General features: G+C 37.9%; 2 pseudogenes across 2 annotated transcripts; both read left to right on the top strand.

Moving 5' to 3' along the window:
- The first annotated feature begins 2,248 nt into the window (after positions 1-2,248).
- Positions 2,249-5,690, top strand: LOC116538568 (annotated as a pseudogene). Its single transcript, XR_004263698.1, has 2 exons — positions 2,249-2,252; positions 4,979-5,690. The product of XR_004263698.1 is annotated as a 60S ribosomal protein L15 pseudogene (transcript).
- Positions 5,691-11,036: 5,346 nt separating this feature from the next.
- On the top strand, positions 11,037-12,682 carry LOC116538474 (annotated as a pseudogene). The gene has a single exon (XR_004263652.1). The product of XR_004263652.1 is annotated as a mortality factor 4-like protein 1 pseudogene (transcript).
- The last annotated feature ends 12,278 nt before the right edge of the window (positions 12,683-24,960 follow it).

Below are 24,960 nucleotides of genomic sequence, written 5' to 3'. Positions count from 1 at the left end.
GCTCATATAATCAGCCATGTAATTAGTCCTATAGCTGTCTTCCTATCTTCTAGTTTGAATTTTTTACAGTGTCAAATATCACGTATATCACCTCTTATGTTTATAGGCTCAGCAATTGAAGCTCAAAAAAGTTAGGTACCTTGCCAAATTGTACCAAACTTTAGTATCAGAAACCAAATAAACCTATACATCTAGGTTGTTTTATTCCTTAACCTACAAATTTAGTATTTATTGTTATGTAGATTAAAAGGCCAAGTTTCCATCCAAATGTTATAAGGTTATATTGAAAAAGCTGAGCACTTTAGGAAGCTATATTAATTTCTACATATCACTAGCGTGCCAAGTAACATATTTTCTCTGTAGGGCAGCAGACTGCAACTTGAAAATGAAAATAGATAATGAATCTTGGTTTGTAACCAACTTTTCAATAATTTTGATTTCCTTAACACTAAATATGAGATCCTTTGTATAATTTTTTAAATTTCTATTATCAATTTCAATTTCTATTTAGTGTGAAAGCTAAGAAGAAAAAATGACACGTCCCTTTTTTATCAAGCATAATCATTCTATGAAATAAAATGCTCTCATAGAATATCATGTTAATTTTGCTTAAATTTATAAGTAGGTTTTAGAACATCTGTTCACCATAATTAGGTTAACTGAATATCAAAATTACCAAATGTCTTTCCATTTCTTTATTCTATACCCATGAATGTACTATAGCTTTCAGGACAAAAATGGGAGAGAGGGATGGTTTGTTGTTTTTGTTGTTGTTGTTGTTGGTTTTATACTTTACACTTTTATTTTTTTACCCAGACAGAATATATAAAGTCCTACATGGGTGGTGACTATTCATTCATTCATTTGATAAATCTGTATCACATATCTACTATATATCATCTGTTTTATAATCTGCCAATGTTAGAAATCTCTTTCCTCTTTAGTCACAATTAGATGGAAGCTTCAGACTCTAAGAGCCAGAAACAGGTATACTATCCCTTTATCTCCTCTCCAACACACTGCCAAAAAAATACTCAAATGTTTTCTGGCCCTCTGCTATAAGGTAGGATGGCTTACTGCCAGAGTAGTCTGGGTCCCCATCCTAGAAGAGCTCAACTGGTTATAAAAAACAATGAGAGAGATTTGCTCAAAATCTTAGTTAAGCCATGTGGTCGCAACCAGGTAAAGTACTTCAGGGACACAAGGCATTTTGGCAATGTTAACTGTTGTTGGATTAGGTTAGGTTAGGTTAGGTTAATGTTATGTCTCCTTGGGCAGACATCATGGGTCTATGCTCTAATCCTATTACAATATTTAGTAAAAGTTTAATGGTTATATCCTATCACAAATTTGATACCTAATTTGAGGTACTAATGGATAGGGCTCTTTTATTTTCTTATTTTCCGATAGATCAAAGTCAAGCTGGTACAATGTACCAAAAAAATAATGCTAGGATTCAGCAAGATTTATATTTCTTCTGGGAAAGGGACACAAAAACCTTGGCTTCATAAGTTACAATAAGAGGTAAATTAAAATAATAAACAACAGTCACAGTCTGTTAATTATGTCTGTTCTCCAAGGAAAACGGTAAAATTATTACATGAATGACTAAAAATCTTCAATCTTTTACAAAGGATTTGACAAGAGATTCTTGCAACTAGGGTAATCATAATTTATCATCACAACCAGGGGACTGTGGGAGTGAAGGGAGTTTATGCTGGGAGCACCAGCATAAACTGGGATTATCCTGATCAAACCAGGACATAATCACTTTATTGTGCATTAAAACAAACAACTGGGGTTAGAATAGAGGCCCTGCCCTCACAGAACTCAAAGGCATAGGTCATTAGAAGTCATTATGGTGCAATGTGGTGAATGATAAGATGAAAGAATTGTAGAGAAGGGGCTAAGGACCCAAAAACCCTGTGTTGGGGGTCAGGGGTAATAAAAGAAAACCATGTGTCATCCAATAGTTCCAGAACTCTGTTTATTATCAGAATCACTTAGGGAACTTATTGGAGAATACTTATTCCTGCCTGCCCCCATCCCCTGCCAGAATCTCATTTAATGGGGGAATGGTATCCCAGGAAGAGGAAACAGCATATACAGAGAGCCTGAGGGAAATGAACATCTAACCAATTGTGGGACTTGAATTGTAATCTCAAAGCCTGTTTTACTCTTCATATTTAAGTCCTAATAATATACACAACTGTAATGTGGATACTCCAGATGTTACTAACATAACAAGCAAGTGATTAAATGTGAGACTGGTAGTCAGATGATAATTCTTATTCTGAATTGTCCATAGACTACTGCTTTTATGTTAAGAATTTTATCTTCTTTTTCCTTTAAAGCAGGCCTGTTGACTTCCAGATTCCAGTCTGGCATGTAAAGAGCTTTGAACTTATCAATCCAGTTCTCATAACAACAAAAAAACTGAACAAACTGAAAACTAACAACTCTTCTTTGATCAGAGAATTGAGCAAACAGGTCAAACTGCTGCTTGGAAAAGAGGAGAGACAGACAGGCATATAGAAAGAATCACAGCTTAGCAGGAGCAGAAGCCTGCAGCGGGAGACAATATCAATAAGAACATTTAAAACTAAAACCGACAAATTGCTAGAGTCTCAATGGTAGACTAGCTTCAGAGTTAAACTCCAAGGGAACCCAGCTCAGGGAGAGCCCAACACAGGAAAAGGGGGAGAGCATCCATTTTTAAATATGCGCAGAGCTCTCTGTTCTCCTTAAAAAAGTTTACCCTCAAAGGAAACTTACCAGAGCCTGACTGGGGTTTTACCAGAGCCTAGACAACCTGGGAGAAGGGAAATGACATCCAGCCCTCTCCAGCCTTTCATGTGAGTTGAGAATACCCAACTTAGATTCATTAAAAGACTGAGGCCTAATCACAGGCCTATAGAATGCCTTCCCCTCACACCTTACCACCACATTAATAGTACTCCTCTATAAAACAGGGGATTACCACTAAAAAAACACTTCATGCCTCAGTTTCTGTATAAGGAGTCTCCAGGAAACCCCAAAGACAACACAGGACACGAAAACAGGGACACCAGAGGAAATTGTAGCCCCTGACACTATAGCCACAGCAAACAATAAATACAGCCTGTCTCTGTCTTGCTATGTCACCCAGGCTGTACTTCAGTGGCTCAATCATAGCTCCCTGCAGCCTCCAACTCCTGGACTCCCAAGCAAGCCTCCCACCTCAGCTGCCAAGTAGCTGGGGCTGCAAATGAGCACCACCATGCCTGGCTACTTGTTTTTAATTTTCTGTAAACATGGGGTCTCATTATATTGTCTAGGCTGGTCTTGAACTCCTGGCCTCAAGTGATTCTCCCACTGCAGCCTCCCAGAGTACTGGGATTACAGGCCTGAGCCACCGCACCCAGCCTGTTTTTCTTATTCTTGATTGACCTAACAGTTAACCATTCAAAGTAATAGTAGAAACAGTGCATTCAATGATTATAGCTTACAGATAAGGGAAATGAATAGCAGCAAAAAAGTTATAAAGTGCAGGAGAGAGGAATTGGTATACTCTCTCGTAAGAACTTGTACTATTCATGAAGCAGTACAGTGTTATTTGAAAGTGAAATTAGATTAGTTATGAACATATACTGCAAACTGCAGGGCAACTGCTAAAAAAATTATTAAGTATAATTGATATGCTAAGACAAGAGAGAAAATGAAATCATATACAATGTTCAATTAAAACCAGAGAAGGCAGAAAAGGGTGAAAGAAAGAACAAGTAAATAGAGAACATTTAAAATGTGGTCAGAGATTACTCCAACTATATCAAAAATCACTTTACATTTGAGTGGTCTAAATATACTACTTGAAAGAGAGACTGGCAAAGTGGATAGGAAAGACCCAAATACATGTTGTCTACAAGGGCAGAAGTGTAACAAAACAATTACAATCACTTCTCCAACAGTTGAATTCCTACCTGGTTTAAATAGTTTCTATTGGTATTCACCTGAAAAAAAAAAAAAAGTTTAACATTAAAAATATATAAAAGTCCAAAATTTATAAAGAATAAAAATAATATACTTTTTGTTTTGGGAACAAAAAAAGAGAAACATACTAAGTATAAACGTATGTTATTAAATTTATGATAAATCCAAAGCAATCAAAAATAAGAAAAAGACTAATAGTTGCTGTGTGGAGTTGCAATAATTCAGACCAGTTGGCAAGATGACCTAAATCTTGCTATGCTATTTTTCAAAGATTACAAGTCCTTTACAAGTCTTTATAATGTAAAATAGTTTATAATTCTCCATTTAAATAATCCAACAAAAAGATGGTCACTAAAATGTCACATAAAAGAATGATTAAGGCAAATTTTTTCCTGTTAAACCCACTCCAAGAAGGTACTGATATTATAAGAAGAAAACATTGATAGAAAAATGAAATTAATGTTTATTTGGAAAAGTCTGTACTATTGTCCAAGGTTGTGACTTTTAATTCTCTACCACTGACTTATCTGGTGATTTGCTGATTTGATATGTACATTAGCAGAAACTGAATTTTCATACTCTGGCACCCAAACCACATCTACTTTTTCCAACCCAACGGGATGGCATCACAGGTTTGGTAAATTAAATAGATGGAATCCTACCCAGGAGAATACAGTCACATGAGCACACAAGCACAAGGAGTGGCAATTGTATATGACAAAGCAAAGTTAAAGAGAGAGAAAGAGAGAAATCATCCAGCACACATTCGCTATTTGTCTAAATGAGTTTTCTATATCCTTTTAGTACAGAATCAATACAGAGTCATAAAATCTCTAGCAGCAAATATCATGCTGGGTTTCAAGCAAATCCTGCATCATGAGATCTGAACTGATAATGTAAGATTCATTATCCTTCCTGGAGAAAAAAAAAAATGAAAAGTTACTAAAAGTCCTATCCATCAGCTGAGTTAAGAATTGGCCTTTACGGGGAGTATAGCTCTTTCCTTTCCGTCTGGCGGCAGCCATCAGGTAAGCCAAGATGGGTGCATATAAGTACATCCAGGAGCCATGGAGAAAGAAGCAGTCTGATGTCATGCGCTTTCTTCTGAGGGTCCGCTGCTGGCAGTACCGCCAGCTCTGTGCTCTCCACAGGGCTCCCCTCGCACTCGGCCTGATAAAGTGCGCCAACTGGACTACACGGCCAAGCAAGGTTGCATTATATACAGGATTCGTGTTCACCGTGGTGGCCGAAAACGCCCAGTTCCCAAGGGTGCAATTTTACGGCAAGCCTGTCCATCATGGTGTTAACCAGCTGAAGTTTGCTCGAAGCCTTCAGTCTGTTGCAGAGGAGCGAGCTGGACGCCACTGTGGGGCTCTAAGAGTCCTGAATTCTTACTGGGTTGGCCAAGATTCCACATACAAATTTTTTGGGGTTATCCTCATTGATCCATTCCACAAAGCTATCAGAAGAAATCCTGACACCCAATGGATCACCAAACCAGTCCACAAGTACAGGGAGATGCGTGGGCTGACATCTGCAGGCCCAAAGAGCCGTGGCCTTGGAAAGGGCCGTAAGTTCCACCACTCTATTGGTGGTTCTCGCCGGGCAGCTTGGAGAAGGCGCAATACTCTCCAGCTCCACCGTTACCTCTAATATAAGTAAAGTTTGCAAAATTCATACCTAATAAACAATTTAGGACAGTCAAAAAAAAAAAAAAAAAAGAATTGGCCTTTGCCTTCTTTCTTCTTCATTCCTCCTCTCCAATTAATTCCTTTTAGAAATGTGTAGGTCATAAAATCTGTGCTAATAACTTCAAGCTGAAAGAAACTGATCTGTGATTAAGACCTACATTATAATTACTGTAGTTTAAGGCATAAATAAGTCCCAGTCTACATAATGAAAATGCATATATTCATTCTTTCTACAACTAAGGAATAGAAATGCATGTAGTGGCTGTCCCTACCCTTTCAGATTTTTCTGTGTAAAATTTTACTGCCTCCATATATCCAGATTTTTATAGTCACTTATTTCAGGCTTTGGCATACAGTGAAAATTGTACACAATTCCCTGAGCAATAGTATAACTCCAGCCTGATTCCCACGCATTAGTGGACTAGGATACTTCTCTGGAAGACTGCTGATCTAAGTGTTAGAGAAAAACATGTAGGTAAGTAATTGCAATAAAGCGTTAAAAGTTCAAGTACATTGTAATCAAAACCAATAGACTCTTTTACCACAGCCCACTAAGGAACTTTTGGCATGTCTCTTCCCCAACCACCACTCAACCCTATTGCGCAGAAATAAGTCATCAGTGAGCACAGAGAACTAAGGAATCTGACAGGGATTCATAATCCATGGAAGCATGGGGGCTGTGAGATAGCTGGAGGGTGAGAAGAATGGGAAAACAGCTAGCTTTAAAAATGATCCTGTGAATTTTGAATTGGATCTCCATCAATGTTCTTTGAGAGACTTAAGTAAAGGTTTGAATTAATTTTAATTACATACTTTTCATTGATCAACTCTTTTTTTCCTTCCTTCCTTCCTTCCTTCCTTCTTTCCTTCTTTCTTTCTTTCTTTTGAGATGGGATCTCACTCTGTCACCCAGGCTGGAGTGCAGTGGGGCCATCATGGCTCACAGTAGCCTTGACCTCCCAGGCTCAAGTGACCCTCCCACCTCAGCTTGCCAAGTAACTGGGACAGGCATGTGCCACCACACTCAGCTAATTTTTTTTTTTTTGTAGAGATAGGGGTCCCACGAAGTTGCCAATGCTAATCTCAAACTCCTGAGCTCAAATGATCCTCCCGCCTCAGTCTCCCAAAGTGCTGAGATTATAGGCATGAGCCACCCTGTCTAGCCTGATCAACTCTTTCTTTAAATGTGACAGCATGCTGAGACTGGGCAACATGGAGCCTTTGAAATTTACTCAGATTGCAAGAGAAATATATTTGGACATTGTCTAGGACACGGTAAAGAGAAAGGGTGAAGAGGAAAAGTCAAGAGGTATAGGCCAGGATTTAATCATGAGCGATAGTAGCTCTCAGTCACCAGGTTTCTTTTTCTCACCTTCTCTCTACAAAACCTCATATTTTAGTGAATATGTTCTGGGGACACTCCCAGGCTAGGAATAAGTGAAGCCACCTAGAAGGAAGGCTAGTGGCACTGTTAAATATAGGAGGGACTAACTATGCATAGTTTATTGTCCTAAAATATCTCAACCAAATCATGTATAAGCCTGGCAGAATACAATCAGATTTTGTTCTTCCTATGAAGAAATAACCATTCTCTGTAAACTACCAGAAACATTCCTGATCTCATAGAAGAGATAAGAAGAAGCTGAAGTTCTGTGCCTAGAGGAAGCTAAAACTACTAAAATCGGATCCTGGGCATCAGTCTCAGCTGCGTTTAATGGTACCAGGAAACTAAATGATCCTCTTTCTTTCTTTCCTTGACACATTTTACTAGTCCTACTCCTTTCTGAAATATAGCCCTTCCCACTTTTTTAGAAACGTACTTATCATGTGCAATATAATGTATTAAAGTATCTATACATTGTGGAAGAGTTAAATCCAGCTAATTAACAATTGCATTACTCCACATAGTTATCATTTTTGTGATGAGAACACTTAACATCCAGTATCTTTTTCAAGAATGTAATATATGTTCACTAACTATAGTCACTATGCTGTACAATAGATCTCTTGAATGTATTCCTCCTATTTAACTGTATTAATATATCCTTTAACATCTCCTCATCCTCCACTTCCCCCAAGCAACCCAGCCTTGGGTAACACACTTCTGCTGTCTTCTCTATGAATCCAACTTTTTTAGATTCTACTTATGAGTGAGATCATGTGGTATTTGTCTTTCTATGCCCAGGTTATTTCACTTTACATAATGTTATGTGGGTTCATACATGTCACAAATTACAGAATTTTCTTCTTTTTATGGTAGAATAGTATTTCATCATAGTTATATACCACATTTTCTTTCTCCATTTATCAAAGAAAGAAAATGGATGAACATGAGTTGATGTTGATAAACATGAGTTGATTCCCTACCTTGGCTATTGTGAATGTTGCTGCCATAAACATGGAAGTGTAGATACTCTTCAACTTAGTAATTTTATTGCCTTTGTCATTTCTTTGTATAAGCTTTCTACCCCTTGCTCTTGCTCCATTCCTTCTTGAGTACCAATAATTCTTAGATTTTCTCTTTTGAGCTGACTTTCTATATCCTGTAGGCAATATGCATTCCTTTTCATTCTATTTTCTCCTCTGACTATTTTCAATTAGTTCACTTATTCTTTCCTGTATTTGATCCATTCTGCTGTTGAGAGCCTATAATAAATTTTTCAGTTCAGCAAATATATTTATCAGTTCCAACATTTCTGTTTACTATTTTTTAATTATTTCAACCTCTTTGTTAAATTTCTCCAAAAAAAAAAAAAAACTAAATTGTTTTTCTGTGTTATCCTGGAGACCACTTAGTTTCCATAAACCTATTTTGAATTTGTTTGATCTTGTTCCTCTAGTTCTTTTAATCGTGACAGTAGGGTATCGATTTTAGATCATTTGTCGCTTCTAGGTGGGCATTTAGTGCTATAAATTTCCCTCTAGACACTGCTTTAAAAGTGTCCCAGAGATTCTGATATGTTGTGTCTTCATTCTCATTGGTCTTGAAGAACATCTTTATATCTGCCTTCATTTCATTGTTTATCCAGTCGTCATTCAGGAGCAGGTTGGTCAGTTTCCATGTACTTGTGCAGTTTTGAGTGAGTTTCTTAATCCTGAGTTCTAATTTGAATGCATTGTGGTCTGAGAGACTGTTATGATTTCCATTCTTTTACATTTGCTGAGGGGTGATTTACTTCCAATTATGTGGTCAATTTTAGAGTAAGTGTGATGTGGTGCTGAGAAGAATGTATATTCTGTGGATTTAAGGTGGAGAGTTCTATAGATGTCTATTAGGTCCACTTGGTCCAGATCTGAGTTCAAGTCCTGGATTTCCTTGTTAATTTTCTGTCTCATTCTTCTCTCTAATACTGACAGTGGAGTGTTCTAGTCTCCCACTATTATTGTGTGGGAGTCTAAGTCTCTTCATAGGCCACTAAGAACTTGCTTTATGTATCTGGGTGCTCCTACATTGGGTGCATATATATTTAGGATAGTTAGTTCTTCTTGTTGCATTGATCCCTTTACCATTATGTAATGTCCTTCTTTGTCTCTTTTGATCTTTGTTGGTTTAAAGTCTGTTTTATCAAAGACTAGGATTGCAACCCTTGCTTTTATTTGCTCTCCATTTGCTTGGTAAATCTTCCTCCATCCCCTTATTTTGAGTCTATGTGTGTCTTTGCATCTATGTGCGATGGGTCTCCTGAGTAGAGCACACTGATGGGTCTTGACTCTTTATCCAATCTACCAGTCTGTGTCTTTTAATTGGGGCATTTAGCCCATTTACATTTAAGGTTAATATTGTTATGTGTGAATTTGATCCTGCCAATTTGATACTAACTGATTGTTTTGCCCATTAGTTGATGCAGTTTCTTCATAGTGTCAATGGTCTTTACCATTTGGTATGCTTTTGCAGTGGTACTAGTTGTTCCTTTCCATGTTTAGTGCTTCCTTCAGGAGCTCTTGTAAGGCAGGCCTAGTGGTAACAAAACCTCTCAGCAGTTGCTTGTCTGTAAAGGATTTTATTTCTCCTTCATTTATGAAGCTTAGCTTGCCTGGATATGAAATTCTGGGTTGAAAATTCTTTTCTTTAAAGATGTTGAATATTGGCCCCCACTCTCTTCTGGCTTATAAGGTTTCTGCTGAGAGATTTGCTGTGAGTCTGATGGGCTTCCCTTCCCTCGAAAGAAAGGTAACCCTACCTTTCTCTCTGGCTGCCTTTAGCATTTTTTCCTTCATTTCAACGCTGGTGAATGATGATCATGTGCCTTGGGATTGCTCTTCTTGAGGAATATCTTTGCAGTGTTCTACGTATTTCCTGAATTTCAATGTTGGCCTGCCTCGCTAGGTTGGGGAAGTTCTCCCTGATAGTATCCTGAAGAGTGTTTTCCAACTTGGTTTCATTCTTGACATCACATTCAGGTACACTTATCAAATGTAGATTCAGTCTTTTCACATAATCCCATAAGTCTTGGAGGCTTTGTTCATTTCTTTTCACTCTTTTTTCTCTAATCCTACCTTCTTACCTTATTTCATTGAGTTGGTCTTCAGTTGCTAATATCCTTCCTTCCACTTGATCAATTCAGCTATTGAAACTTGTATATGCTTCATGAAGATCTTGTGCTGTGCTTTTCAGCTCCATCAAGTCATTTATGTTCTTCTCTATGCTGGTTATTCACATTAGCATTTCATCTAACCTTTTTTCAAGGTTCTTAGTTTCCCTGTATTGGTTTAGAACATGCTCCTTTAGCTCAAAATCTAGCAGAAGACCAGAAATAACAAAGATCAGAGCAGAAGTGAAGGAGATAGAAACATAAAAAAATAATAAATACAGGAGCTGGTTTTTGTAAAAGAACAACGAAACAGATAGACTGCTAACCAGACTAATAAAAAAGAAGACAGAGAAGAGTCAAATAGATGCAATACAAAATGATAAAGGAGATATCACAACCGATTCCACAGAAATACAAACTACCATCAGAGATTGCTACAACACCTCTATGCATATAAACCAGTAAATCTAGGAGAAATGGATAAATTCCTGGATACTTGCACCCCCCCAAGACTAAACCAGGAAGAAGTTGAATCCCTGAATCGACCAATAATGAAGTTTGAAGTTGAGGAAGCAATTAATAGCCTACCAACCAAAAAAAGCCCAGGACCAGACAGGTTCACAGCCAAATTCCACCAGAGGTACGAAGAGGAGCTGGTACCATTCCTTCTGAAACTATTCCAAACAATACAAAAACAGGGGATCCTCCCTAACTCATTTTATGAGACCGCCATCATCCTGATACCAAACCTGGCAGAGACACAACTGAAAAAGAAAAGTTCAGGCCAATATCCATGATGAACATAGATGCAAAAATCTTCAATAAAATACTGGTAAACCGATAAATGGCGCCGAAGCAGAACCCGAAGCCTAAATTCCAGGAGGGTGAGCGAGTGCTGTGCTTTCATGGGCCTCTTCTGTATAAAGCAAAGTGTGTAAAGGTTGCCATAAAGGACAAACAAGTGAAATACTTCATATATTACAGTGGTTGGAATAAAAATTGTGATGAGTGGGTTCCGGAGAGCCGAGTACTCAAATATGTGGACACCAATTTGCAGAAACAGCGAGAACTTCAAAAAGTCAATCAGGAGCAGTATGCAGAAGGGAAGATGAGAGGGGCTGCCCCAGGAAAGAAGACATCTGGTCTGCAACAGAAAAATGTTGAAGTGAAAACAAAAAAGAACAAACAGAAAACACCTGGAAATGGAGATGGTGGCAGTACCAGTGAGACCCCTCAGCCTCCTAGGAAGAAAAGGGCCCGGGTAGATCCTACTGTTGAAAATGAGGAAACATTCATGAACAGAGTTGAAGTTAAAGTAAAGATTCCTGAAGAACTAAAACCGTGGTTTGTTGATGACTGGGACTTAATTACCAGGCAAAAGCAGCTCTTTTATCTTCCTGCCAAGAAGAATGTGGATTCCATTCTTGAGGATTATGCAAATTACAAGAAATCTCGTGGAAACACAGATAATAAGGAGTATGCGGTTAATGAAGTTGTGGCAGGGATAAAAGAATACTTCAATGTAATGTTGGGTACCCAGCTACTCTACAAATTTGACAGACCACAGTATGCCGAAATTCTTGCAGATCACCCTGATGCACCCATGTCCCAGGTGTATGGAGCGCCACATCTACTGAGACTATTTGTACGAATTGGAGCAATGTTGGCCTATACACCTCTGGATGAGAAAAGCCTTGCTTTATTACTGAATTATCTTCACGATTTCCTAAAGTACCTGGCAAAGAATTCTGCAACTTTGTTTAGTGCCAGTGATTATGAAGTGGCTCCTCCTGAGTACCATCGGAAAGCTGTGTGAGAGACGCTCTCACTCACTCACGTTTGGATCTTCGTAAACACGTTTTTGTTCTTAGTCTATCTCTTGTACAAACGATGTGCTTTGAAGATGTTAGTGTATAACAATTGATGTTTGTTTTCTGTTTGATGTTAAACAGAGAAAATAAAAGGGGTAATAGCTCCTTTTTTCTTTTCTTTTTTTTTTTTTTTTTTTTTTAATGTTGCTGCCAGTGTATTCAATGATGGACAACAGAGGGATATGCTGTAGAGTGTTTTATTGCCTAGTTGACAAAGCTGCTTTTGAATGCTGGTGGTTCTATTCCTTTGACACTACGCACTTTTATAATATGTGTTAATGCTATATGACAAAATGCTCTGATTCCTAGTGCCAAAGGTTCAATTCAATGTATATAACTGAACACACTCATCCATTTGTGCTCCTTTTTTTTTTTTTTTAATGGTGCTTAAGGTAAAGAGCCCATCCTTTGCAAGTCATCCATGTTGTTACTTAGGCATTTTATCTTTACTCAAATTGTTGAAGAATGGTGGCTTGTTTCATGGTTTTTGTATTTGTGTCTAATGCACGTTTTAACATGATAGATGCAATGCATTGTGTAGCTAGTTTTCTGGAAAATTCAATCTTTTAGGAATTGTTTTTCAGATCTTCAATAAATTTTTTCTTTAAATTTCAAAAAATAAAATAAAATAAAATACTGGTAAACCAAATCCAACAACACATGAAAAAGCTTATCCATCATAATCAAGTCAGCTTCATCCCTGGGATGCAAGGCTGGTTCAACATACACAAATCTATAAATGTAATCCATCACATAAACAACCAAAGACAAAAACCACATGATTATCTCAATAGATGTGGAGAAGGCCTTTGACAAAATTCACCAGTTCTTTATGCTAAAAACTCTCAATAAACTAGGTAATTGATAGATTGTACATTGAAATAATAAGAGCTATTTATGACAAACCTACAGCCAATATCATACTGAACGGGCAAAAACTGGAAGCATTCCCTTTGAAAACTGGCACAAGACAAGGATGCCCTCTCTCACCACTCTTATTCAACATAGTATTAGAAGTTCTGGCTAGGGCCATCAGGCAAGAGAAAGAAATAAAGGGTATTTGAATAGGAAGAGAGGACATCAAATTGTCCCTGTTTGCAGATGACATGATTGTATATTTAGAAAACCCCATCATCTCAGCCCAAAATCTCCTTAAGCTGATAAACAACTTCAGCAAAGTCTCAGGATACAAAATCAATGTGCGAAAATCGCAAGCATTCCTATACACCAATAGTAGACAGAGAGCCAAATCATGAGGGAACTGCCATTCACAATTGCTACAAAGAGAATAAAATACCTAGGAATACAATTAACAAGGGATATGAAGGACTTCTTCAAGGAGAATTACAAACCACTGTTCAAGGAAATAAGAGAGGACACAAACAGATGGAAAAACATTCCATGCTCATGGTTAGGAAGAATCAATATCATGAAAATGGCCATAGTGCCCAAAGTAATTTATAAATTTAATCCTATCCCCATCAAGCTACCAATGACTTTCTTCACAGAATTAGGGGGGGAAAAAAACACCTTAAACTTCATATGGAACCAAAAAAGAACCTACATAGCCAAGTCAATTCTAAGCAAAAAGAACAAAGCTGGAGGCATCACGCTACCTGACTTCAAACTATACTACAAGGCTACAGTAATCAAAGCAGCATGATACTGGTACCAAAACAGAGATATAGATATAGACCAATGGAACAGAACAGAGGCCTCGGAGGCAACGCCACACATCTACAACCATCTGATTTTTGACAAACCTCACAAAAACAAGCAATGGGGAAAGGATTCCCTGTTTAATAAATGGTGTTGGAAAAACAGGATAGCCATGTGCAGAAAGCAGAAACTGGACCCCTTCCTGACACCTTACACTAAAATTAACTCCAGATGGATTAAAGATTTAAACATAAGACCTAACACCATAAAAACCCTAGAAGAAAACCTAGGCAAAACCATTCAGGACATAGGCATAGGGAAGGACTTCATGACTAAAACACCAATAGCATTGGCAACAAAAGCCAAAATAGACAAATGAGATCTAATTAAACTCCAGAGCTTCTGCATAGCAAAAGAAACAATTATTAGTGTGAACCAGCAACCAACAGAATGGGAAAAAATTTTTGCAATCTACCCATCTGACAAAGGGCTAATATCCAGAATCTACAAAGAAGTAAAACAGATTTACAAGAAAAAAAAAAAACCCATTCAAAAGTGGGCAAAGGATATGAACAGACACTTTTCAAAAGAAGACATATATGAGGCCAACAAACATACTAAAAATGCTCATCCCCACTGGTCATTAGAGAAATGCAAATCAAAACTACACTGAGATACCATCTCACGCCAGTTAGAATGGCGGTCACTAAAAAATCTGGAGACAACAGATGCTGGAGAGGATGTGGAGAAATAGGAACACTTACACTGTTGGTGGGAGTGTAAATTAGTTCAACCATTGTGGAAGACAGTGTGGCGATTCCTCAAGGACCTAGAAATAGAAATTCCATTTGACCCAGCAATCCCATTACTGGGTATATATCCAAAGGATTATAAATCATTCTATTATAAGGACACATGCACATGTATGTTCATTGTAGCACTGTTTACAAAAGCAAAGACTTAGAACCAACCCAAATGCCCATCGATGATAGACTGGACAGGGAAAATGTGGCACATATACACCATGGAATACTATGCAGCCATAAAAAATGATGAGTTCATGTCCTTTGTAGGGACATGGATGAAACTGGAAACTATCAATCTCAGCAAACTGACACAAGAACAGAAAATCAAACATCGCATGTTCTCACTCATAGGCAGGTGCTGAACAATGAGATCACATGGACACAGGGAGGGGAGCATCACACACTGGGGTCTGTGGAGGGCGACTAGGGAGGAACAGTGCAGGGTAGGGAGTTAGGGAGGGATAACATTGGGAGAAATACCAGATATAGGTGACAGGGATGGAAGCAGCAAACCACACTGTCATGTGTGTACCTATGCAACAATCCTGCATGTTCTTTACATGTACCCCAAAACCTAAAATGCAATAATATATATATATATACACATACACATATATGTGTGTGTATATATATATATATAAAATCTGGAAAAAATCTATTTACATTTAAGTAATTACTGATAAGGAGAGACTTAACTTCTGTCATTTTGCTATTTGTTTTTTATATGCCTTTTCAGCTTCTTTTTGTCCTTTATTTCCTGCATTACTGGGTTCTTTTGTGTTTAGTTGACTTTTTGTAGTGAAATATTTAAATTCCTTTCTCATTTTCTTTTCTGTATATTCTATAGCTATTTTCTTTGTGGTTACCATAGGGATTACCTCTAACATTCTACAGTTATAGCACTCTAAGTTGAATTTATACCAGCTTAACTTCAATAACATGCATCTGCTCCCTTATAGCTCCATCGCCACCTTTTTCAGTGGTCATGTCAGTTGTAGATACTATATCTTTAGTGTGCCAAAAAAAAAATAATTCTTTTAAATGCATTATCATCTTAAATAGAAAACAAAATGTGGAATCATAAACCAAAATTATAATAATATTAGCTTTTACACATTCTTTGTTTTTGGAAAGGTGTAGTCTTGCTATTTCACCAGGCTGGAGTGTAGTGGTGCAATCACAGCTCATGCAACCTTGATCTCCCATACTCAAATGATTTTCCTGCCTCAGCCTCCCAAGTAGCTAGGACCACAGGTGCATGCCACCATACCTGGCTAATTTTTTTCCATTTGTGAAGATGGGGGTCTCCCTATGTTGCCTAGGCTTGTCTCAAACTCCTGGGCTTAAGCAATCTTCCCACCTTGGCCACCCAAAGTGCTGGGGTTCAGGCATGAGCCATAGTGCCCAACCTTAAACTTTTTTTTAATGGATCAGTATCTTACACCAGGTAGAAAACAGAAAGTGGAGTAACAAACTGTTGTTACAATAATACTGGCTTTTATAATTGTCCATGTCTTGGGCTTTTAAAAGTTTGAATATAATGTGTCTTAGTGTGGTTCTCTAGCAAATTTTTCATTTTAGTTACTGTAATTTTCATCACCATAATTTCTTTTGATTTCTTTTTAGATTTTTTCTCTTTATTGATATTTCTGTTTTGTTAATACATCATTTTCTTGACTTTTTCCACATATTCCTTAGTTCTTTGAGCATTCTTTAAGACAAATATTTTAAAGTATTTCTCTAGATTTGCTGTGAGTTCTTTTTACTAGTCAGTTTCTGGGATTTTTTTCTTTCCTTTGAGTGAGCCATATTTTCCTGTTTCTTTGTATGCCATGTGATTTATTTTGTTGAAAACTGGACATTTGAATCTAATAATGTGGTACTTCTGGAAATTATATTGCACCCTTTTCCCAGGGCTTGCTTCCTTTTGTTGTTTTTATTATTGTTGTAGGCTATCTCTGTGCCAAGGACTAAACTTGTGAGGTATAAACGTCACTGAGGTGCAAACTTAAGGTTTTCTCAAATCCTTTCGGAGCCTACACCTTTCTCTGGGCATGTGCAGTCAACTTTCTGTTTCTCCCTCTACATGCAATTGTTTTTGAATGTACTAATCTTTAATGTGTGTCTCCCAAACAGAAAAAAAATAAGGCAGAGAAAGGTACCAGCCCTTTAAGTACCCTGGAAGTTACTTCAGCCAGAGGGAAAGGCTTGCAACAATGTGAGGTGAGAGAAGTGCAATCACAATGATTGCCTGCCTCTCTGTCTGTACCTCTGTGATCAGAAGCAGCAATCAGCAGTCAGAGCACAGATAGCCAATATGTGGAGCACAGGGTCATTTTTGCCCACTCGTTCTTGTAAGTGGGGTGCAGGTTGCTGCAGATACACATCCGTGGCTGCCTGCCATATAGCTGAGGGGTGGAGAATGAGTAGTTGCAACAGTACTAAACCAAAATTGACCCAAATTAACTACAATTTACTGTTTAAGCCTTCCCCCAGAAAGTTGCAAGCCTTCAGTAGACTTCAGACTTCCAAAACAGTTACATCAGATGATTCTGCTAGTACAATTGACATTAGGTTAGAGGGACAGATTCTGTCTGGCGCACACTACTCAGCCATCTTCCCAGAGCCCTCAGCATTTTTGTATTTTCTGTTACATTTCCAGTGGTTACCAAAATTCTGGCAGAAAAGATATCCTGAAGTATAACTGAATACTTTTTTTTTTAATTTTACTTTTAAGTTCTAGGATACATGTGCAGAACATGCAGGTTTGTTCTGTAGGTATACATGTGCCATGGTGGTTTGATGCACCTATCAACCCGTCATCCAGTTTTTAAGCCCTGCATGCATTGGGTATTTGTTCTAATGCTCCCCCTCTCCTTGCCCCCTACCCTTAACAGACCCTGGTGTGTGATGTTCCATTCCCTGTGTCCATGTGTTCTCATTGTTCAACTCCCACTTATAAGTGAGAACATGCAGTATTTGGTTTTCTGTTCCTGTGTTAGTTTGCTGAGAATAATGGCTTCTAGCTTCATCCATGTCCCTGCAAAGGACATGAACTCATCCTTTTTTATGGCTGCATAGTATTCCATGATATATATGTGCCACATTTTCTTTATCCAGTCTATTGTTGATGGGCATTTGGGTTGGTTCCAAGTCTTTGCTGTTGTGAACAGTGCAGCAATAAACATACATGTGCATGTGTCTTTATAGTAGAATGATTTATACTCCTTTGGGTATATACCTAGTAATGGGATTACTAGGTCAAATGGTATTTCTGGTTCTAGATCCTTGAGGCATCACCACACTGTCTTCCACAATGGTTGAACTAATTTACACTCCCACCAACAATGTAAATGCATTCTCCACAGTCTCACCAGCATCTATTGTTTCCTGACTTTTTAATAATTGCCATTCTGACTGGCATGAGATGGTATCTCAATGTGGTTTTGATTTGCATTTCTCTAATGACCACTGATGATGAGCTTTTTTTATGTGTTTGTTGGCTACATAAATGTGTCCTTTGGAGAAATGTCTGTTCATACCTTTGACCACATTTTTATGGGGTTGTTTTAAATTTGTTTAAGTTCCTTATAGATTCTGGATGTTAGACCTTTGTCAGATGGATAGATTACTAATATTTTCTCCCATTCTGTAACTTGCCTCTTCTTTTTTTTTTTTTTTTTTTTTTTTTGAGACAGGGTCTCACTCTGTTGCCCAGGCTAGAGTGCTAGAGTGCAGTGGTGCAAAAACAGCTCGCTGCAGCCTCAACCTCTTGGGCTCAAGTGATCCTCCCACCCCAGCCTCCCAAGTAGCTGGAACCATAGGCACACACCATTACACTTGGCTACTTTTTCAAATTTCTATAGAAATGAAGTCACACCATGTTTCCCAGGCTGGTCTTGAACTCCTGGCCTCAGCCAATCCTCCCACCTCAGCCTCTGAAAATGCTGGGATTACAATTGTGAGCCACTGTGCCTAGCCCTTAATATATTTTTGTTTTAGAAAGCCAAAACAAAGAATTAATTTCAAGATTCATTGCCTTTTTTGCTTTTATAAAAAAAAGGTAACAACAGATTTTACAGAACCTTTTAAAATTTTTCTTAAAAAGAAATGAAAAGCACATTACATCACCATTCATGCTCTTTCTACTTTTAAACTTTGTCAGACTTTGATGTTTTAAACAGTTCATAAGCAAAACTGAGTCATAGTGCTATAACCAAGTTAGTTACCTGACTCCCTTTTGATATCAAGGGGTTTTTCTTGTGCAATTTGCTTCACCTGAAGTGGAGACAGTAGGTGGGAATGGAGGTGTACACCCTGATTAACAAGTTCCACTTCCCAGCAGCTTCTTGAGAAATCCAGTAAATTCTCAAGACCAGTCAAAGTTCTAGTCCCTTCACATCAGCATTAGTGGAATTCCTGAGATCTGACTAGGAGAAAAACATCAAATGATCTACAAACATTTAAGGAAGGAGCCCACTCTTTCAAAGACCAACAGGATCAAGTAAAATGTCAAAGCCAGCTCTTAGTCTGGGACATCACCAAATGGGGCTAGACATACAAATAGTACTTAATGGTTGATCCTCTCTCTCTCCCTTCTTCTTTCCCTCACTCTCCCACCTGCCATCTTTCTCAATCTATGTAAGTTTCCTATGGCTACTGTAACAAGCTCCCACAAAGTTAGTGGCTTAAAACAACGCAAATGCGCTATGTTACAGAAGTCCAAAGTGGGTCTCACTGAATTAAAATCAATGTGTCATCAAGGCTGCATTCCTCCTGAAGCCTCTATGGGGAATCTGTTTCCTTGCCTTTTCCCACTTCTAGATGTCATCTGGATTCTTTAACTTGCAGCCTCTTCTGCATCTTCAAATCAGTGATCACAATACTTTGACCACTGCTTTCATCATCACATCTTCCCTAACTCTGACACACTCCTTGAACTCTCTCTTCCATTTTCAAGGATCCTTGTGATTGTGTTGGGCCCACCCAGATATCCAGAATAATCTCCCCATTATTAACAACTATAATTTCATCTATAACTATAATATCCTTTCCATGTAATTTAACAGAGCCACAGGTTCTGGAAATTGGCGTGTAGGCATCTCTGAGGGGCCATTATTCTTCCTACCACATCATCTTTTCCCTCTTAAACCATTACAAGGCAAAAGTACTTTTTTCAAGTCAAAAATAAGTCTAGGATTATGAAAATGTTCTAAAATTACATAGTGGTAAGAGTGGCACAACCTTGTAAAAATCCTTTTAAAAACCCCACTGGGTTATATATTTTAAGAGAGTAAATTTTATGGTATGTGAATTATATTTCAATAGAATATATCTCAAAAAATACATTTTAAGTTGACTAAGTTCTATCCACCTTGCTGTTCTATTGTTTTACTTATACGTTAGCAAGAACTAATGCTCACAGTTACCCCTTCCCTAACTTCATCCAATTCAACTCTCTCCTAAGTAGAAGTAAGATTATTGAATCCAGAAGTATCAAATTCTAGAAAGATTAAAGAAGCAGATAACCAATTATATAGTGTGTCTTGGAACTGCAGGCAGGTTTTAGCTAACTGACGCTTTCAACCCCAGGATCAAACTCAGTCATGCTCTAGCAGACCTTCTCATTGGGCTCTACATAATTTAGAATATTCCCCAAGTAAATGAAGTACATATTTGAAACTGTCTTGGGAAGGAAGGTAAATGGAAAAGTTTGAATGGTACATGATAGTAAATACGTGGAAGGAGGTGATATACACAGTACATATCAGCTGCAGCCATACCCCAAAATAAGCAAGTGAAAGTCCTATGTAGCCAGGAAGAATCTCAGGTGGCTTTAATGACACCAAATCATTAAGAAGATACCAGGAGGAAGAGTAGGAGCAGTAGAGAGGGGTGGAAGAGAAAAGGAGTCCAAGGGTTCTTTATCTGAGACTACAGAGTTTACATCACATAGACTCAACTGGTAGACTTTATTCTGACAACAGAACCTCAGCATAGATGGGAATGTTGATGCAAGTATCCAGGGGGTGGCGGGGAGGGAGAGATAAATATTATGTGGATCAGAGGTTTAGAAATCTTCTATATATGTGGTAATTTGGAGCAAGCTCTCCCAGCTTCATGTCTCTGACATCAACTTGGTTAGAAGGAAGAAAATATTAGAAATATATAGGGAGCATAACAACAGAGAAGGTGTAATGACAGACAATATTGAAAACTGAATCCTTGGACTGCCATTCATGTTGGGGTATTCCACAGTAAAACAACCAACTAGTACCCTGGCTCTCTCCCTTATCTGTCTATTCACCTTAGGGAAAATTCAAAACTGATGTTGAGGAAAATGATATTTGTATCTATTAAAACTACTTTTATTCACTCTGAAAAGTGCCTTTATTCTTCAGAAAATCTCATAACATTTATTAATCCTCCCACACTGCTGTCATAAAAGACAAGCCTGAGATGAGCTTTTTTTTTTTTTTTTTTTTTTGCTTTGAGTTTGCATTTAAAAGAATATGATGATGGAAAGGAGATTTTAAGAATTTACAATGAACTCAGTAAGTTATTTACTGCTGAACTTTTCCTTCACTCTCACCAAGGGAGCACATTTATTATGTTTCCTCTGTGCATTTGCATTTCTGAGAAGCCTCCAGAAATGGAAGAATTAGTATATTTACTCTGTAAACAAGAAGACTCTTCATTTTTCAAAAGCTCATAATACCAATGAAATACTTGAGTCAAATATATTTTGTGGCTAGAGGATGTGTCAGTCTAGCTTGATTTTTCAAACTGTGATCAATCCATTTCCACATTGCTCCTTCAGCTGGAGCAATTGCTTATTGCACATTGCCCCTAAAGTCTCTGAAAACATAGGTTACAAATTTTCTAGTTTTAGATAGGGTGGAAAACCCTTTGATGTTTCTAAGGTGAAAATTACCCATCAAAGAAGTGAAGTATGTACTCCAGAAAAAAAACACGTCCTAGTAAAAAATTATATCCTTTTTTGAAAAACAAAAAACAAAACCAAAGATCCTGTAATTTAATGAATACATTTTATTAATTTCAAACTCCCATAGTAATTTTATCCCAGTCTCTCTTGAATCCAAGGAAAGGTTAAGACAATCAAACCAAAATTATCAGTAGGTATATCACCCAAGTTGTGACTTATCCAAAACAAATTTTGAACCCCCAAATTGCTGCTGCATATGATATTTCTGCCCTATTCCACCTCCCCACCCAAAAAAAAACCTCACACACAGTATCAGTTTGTTAGTCTTTATGGATTGTAACAAAGCTTCATACAGTAAAATCCTATTATGGGATAACTTGCTGTCCCACAGGTTTGAGGGACAACATGAAATGTATAAGTCATTTATTTCCCAAATACAAGTAGTTGGGATTTAATGCAATTAGCCTAAGGTATAAACTATCAGGAAAAGAAAATAATAATCAGTTTCTCCAATAGGTTATCCAAAAGCAAGATTTATCAATCTTGGCACTATTAACATTTGGGGAGAGACAATGCTATGTAATGGGGCGTTTCTGTGAATGGTAGGACATTTAGCAGCATCCTTGGCTCCCACCCACTAGATGCCAATAAAAACTCCTCAAGTTGTGACAACCAAAAATGCATTCAGACATTGCCATAAATCCTCCAAAGAGCAAAATCACCCTCTGTTAAGAACCAGTGAGCTAAAGTAATTCAAATCTTAGGTCCTTGATTAGGATCATCAACCCTACTGCTCCTCTTCATTTGACTGCATGAATAATTGGAAGTACGTTCTCTCATAGAATAGTTTAGATATTAAAGTATATTTATGCAAATTGGGTTCCTAGACCTGCACAGAGCCCAGTTCCATACCCAATGGCAATTTCACAGGACAAATACCTTCGATATTGACAGTAGAATTGCTTTGCCCACAAATCATTCAGTAATTCCTTCCTTTTCTCATGTAAGCCCACCTTTTCTATCAGAACAATCAACAAGCCTTTCTCCCTGTGATACTTTTGAGAACCTTGGGCACCTCTTGAAAATCTCATCCCATACTGTTTCTTGGGCCAACACCGGTTGCCTTACTTTGTGAGCAGTTGATTAGTATTCAAATTTTCTTGGGAGACATTTTTTTTAATAAAGGGCCTATTAGACATATGTTGCAGTTTAGAGCTTTCTTTTAGTTGGTTTGGGGCTTTTGTAAAATATCTGTGTATTTTTTATTCATGATATACATGCATATATATTATCAACCTAATATAACAATAAGAGAGAGTGGCTGTAAAATTAGCTTACTCTGGAACAAATGATAAATTGCAATCCAGGAATATATACACCATGGTGAACCATGGGGGTGGGTCTCCAAAGAGGCAAAGGAAGGCAAGAGTTTTCAAAGGCAAAATGAGGAGGGTTACATACATTATTTTGAAATAACTATCTTTGTCTAAGAATCAATAACAAGGGTGGCATCAGTTCAAGGCTGACTAGACAGTTATTAGGCAGATGCACTTCCAGAAGAAGTCTTTGTATAAAGTTACAGTGGCCTTTGTGCAAGGTTGTGATTTTTTCAGAGAATCTTTCTAATAATTTTTATCATAGGAATGTGTGTGTGTGAGCCCCTCCTTTATGGCCTTCTGATTTCATTTTGTTAGGGTTTGGCATAAGTGACTTCATTTTGATTCCAACAACTTCTATTGTGTGTGTGTGTGTGTGTGTGTGTGTGTGCGCGCGCGCGCGCGCACGCAAATATATATCCTGAGATTGCGAAAAGATGTTTTTAAATAGTCTCAGATATCCCTGTTCAATTAATCATACTACAGATCAGCCTCCTAGGCAGATCCACAAGGTGGATCTCAAGGAGAAAACAGAAGACATTGGGACATATATACACACACACACTCACACCCTAATTGGCCTCCTTGCTTCTAACCTTCCTCCACCCCCTACCTCTTTACAGCAATCAGAATGATTCTTCAAAATAAATTTACTACCTTGATTAAAATTGGCTGTCCTTCAGCCTGTCCCATTCCACTTAGAATTCCATAATGAACAATTTTCATACCTTGCCCTTCAAGATTCTCTCTAAATAATTTGGATACCAAGCATCACTCCACCCCACTTAGTTTCACTTTTCCCCTTGTCCACTATGCTCTAGTCATATTCATCTGTCAGTCTCTAGAAAACACCAACATTTCTACCCTTAAGCCTTTTATACTTGCTGATGCATCTTCTTGGGAAGCTCTTCCTTAACTTTTCATGAATCTAGCTTTCTTACGGCCATGAGGTTTCCACATAAATATCACCTTCTCAGAAAAGACTTCCATGACCACCCAATCACAATGCTTGGTTATTTCCTTAATAACACAGTGGAATGTGCAATTATGTTATTAACTTTTCTACTTGCCTGTTGTCTGTCTTGCCTATTCAAGCATAAGATCAGGGTGGGCACAGTGACTCACACCTGTAATCCCAGCACTTTGGGAGGACGAGGCAGGCAGATCACCTGAGGTCAGGAGTTCAAGACCAGCCTGTCCAACATGATGTAACTCTGTCTCTACTAAAAAAAGTTAGTGGGACGTGGTGGCAGCTGCCTGTAATCCCAGCTACTCCTCGGGAGGCTGAGGCAGGAGAATCACTTGAACCTGGGAGGCAGAGGTTGCAGTGAGCCAAGATTGTGCCATTGCACTCCAGCCTGGGCAACAAGAACAAAACTTGGTCTCAAAAAAAAAAAAAAAAAAAAGAACATAAGATTAACAAAGATGAGGAAGCTTCCTACCTTGTTCACCAGTGTATCCCCAGTTACTAACATAATGCTTGGCATAAAGCAGGTATTCAGGAACCATTTGTTGAATGAATGAGTAGTTTCTAGTCAAAAGGGTCACCTTTTGTAACCCAACTTCATCTTTAATCAATCATTTATTGATGTTACTAATTTCTCAGTGAGGTGCCTCATCACCACCGTGGTGCTGCTGATATTAAGTAACCATCTGTTTAAAACTAACAAAGATTCATTAGAGGTCATGGTGCCCTAGAAATTCTCAAAGACTAGGAAATGTAGTACAGTTCTACGGTGGGTGTTTTTTGAGGGAAAGACTGAGTAAACGTAAGACTTCTGCTTGAGCATTAAAGAAGAAATAGAAGCAAGTCTCAGAAATATTGATCTTCAGTGAACCTCCTAAGAAAAAGAGCAGAGGAATATTCTCAGGCTCAGAATACCTATTTGAGAACATGGAAATGGTGTATGTATTCTTTGATTATTCTGAAAGCCTAGCCTCACACTAAACCACCATCGCAGTGTCAGGAAAAGGCTTCTATCATTCTTCCCGCCCACCAAAAAAAAAAAAAAAAAAAAAAGTATGCAAAAGGGAAAAGGAAGTCTTCTTTCTGCTGCAGTGTAGAAAACCAATTATAGAAAGTTGTGTAATTAGAGCTTCTACAAAGTCA

The sequence above is a fragment of the Sapajus apella genome, unplaced genomic scaffold (genome assembly GCF_009761245.1).
Source record: "Sapajus apella isolate SASKATOON/1434 unplaced genomic scaffold, GSC_monkey_1.0 scaffold1, whole genome shotgun sequence".
NCBI classification, from domain to species: Eukaryota; Metazoa; Chordata; class Mammalia; order Primates; family Cebidae; genus Sapajus; species Sapajus apella.
Note: the sequence above shows the minus strand (reverse complement) of the source record. Positions and strands in the feature narration are given on the sequence as shown.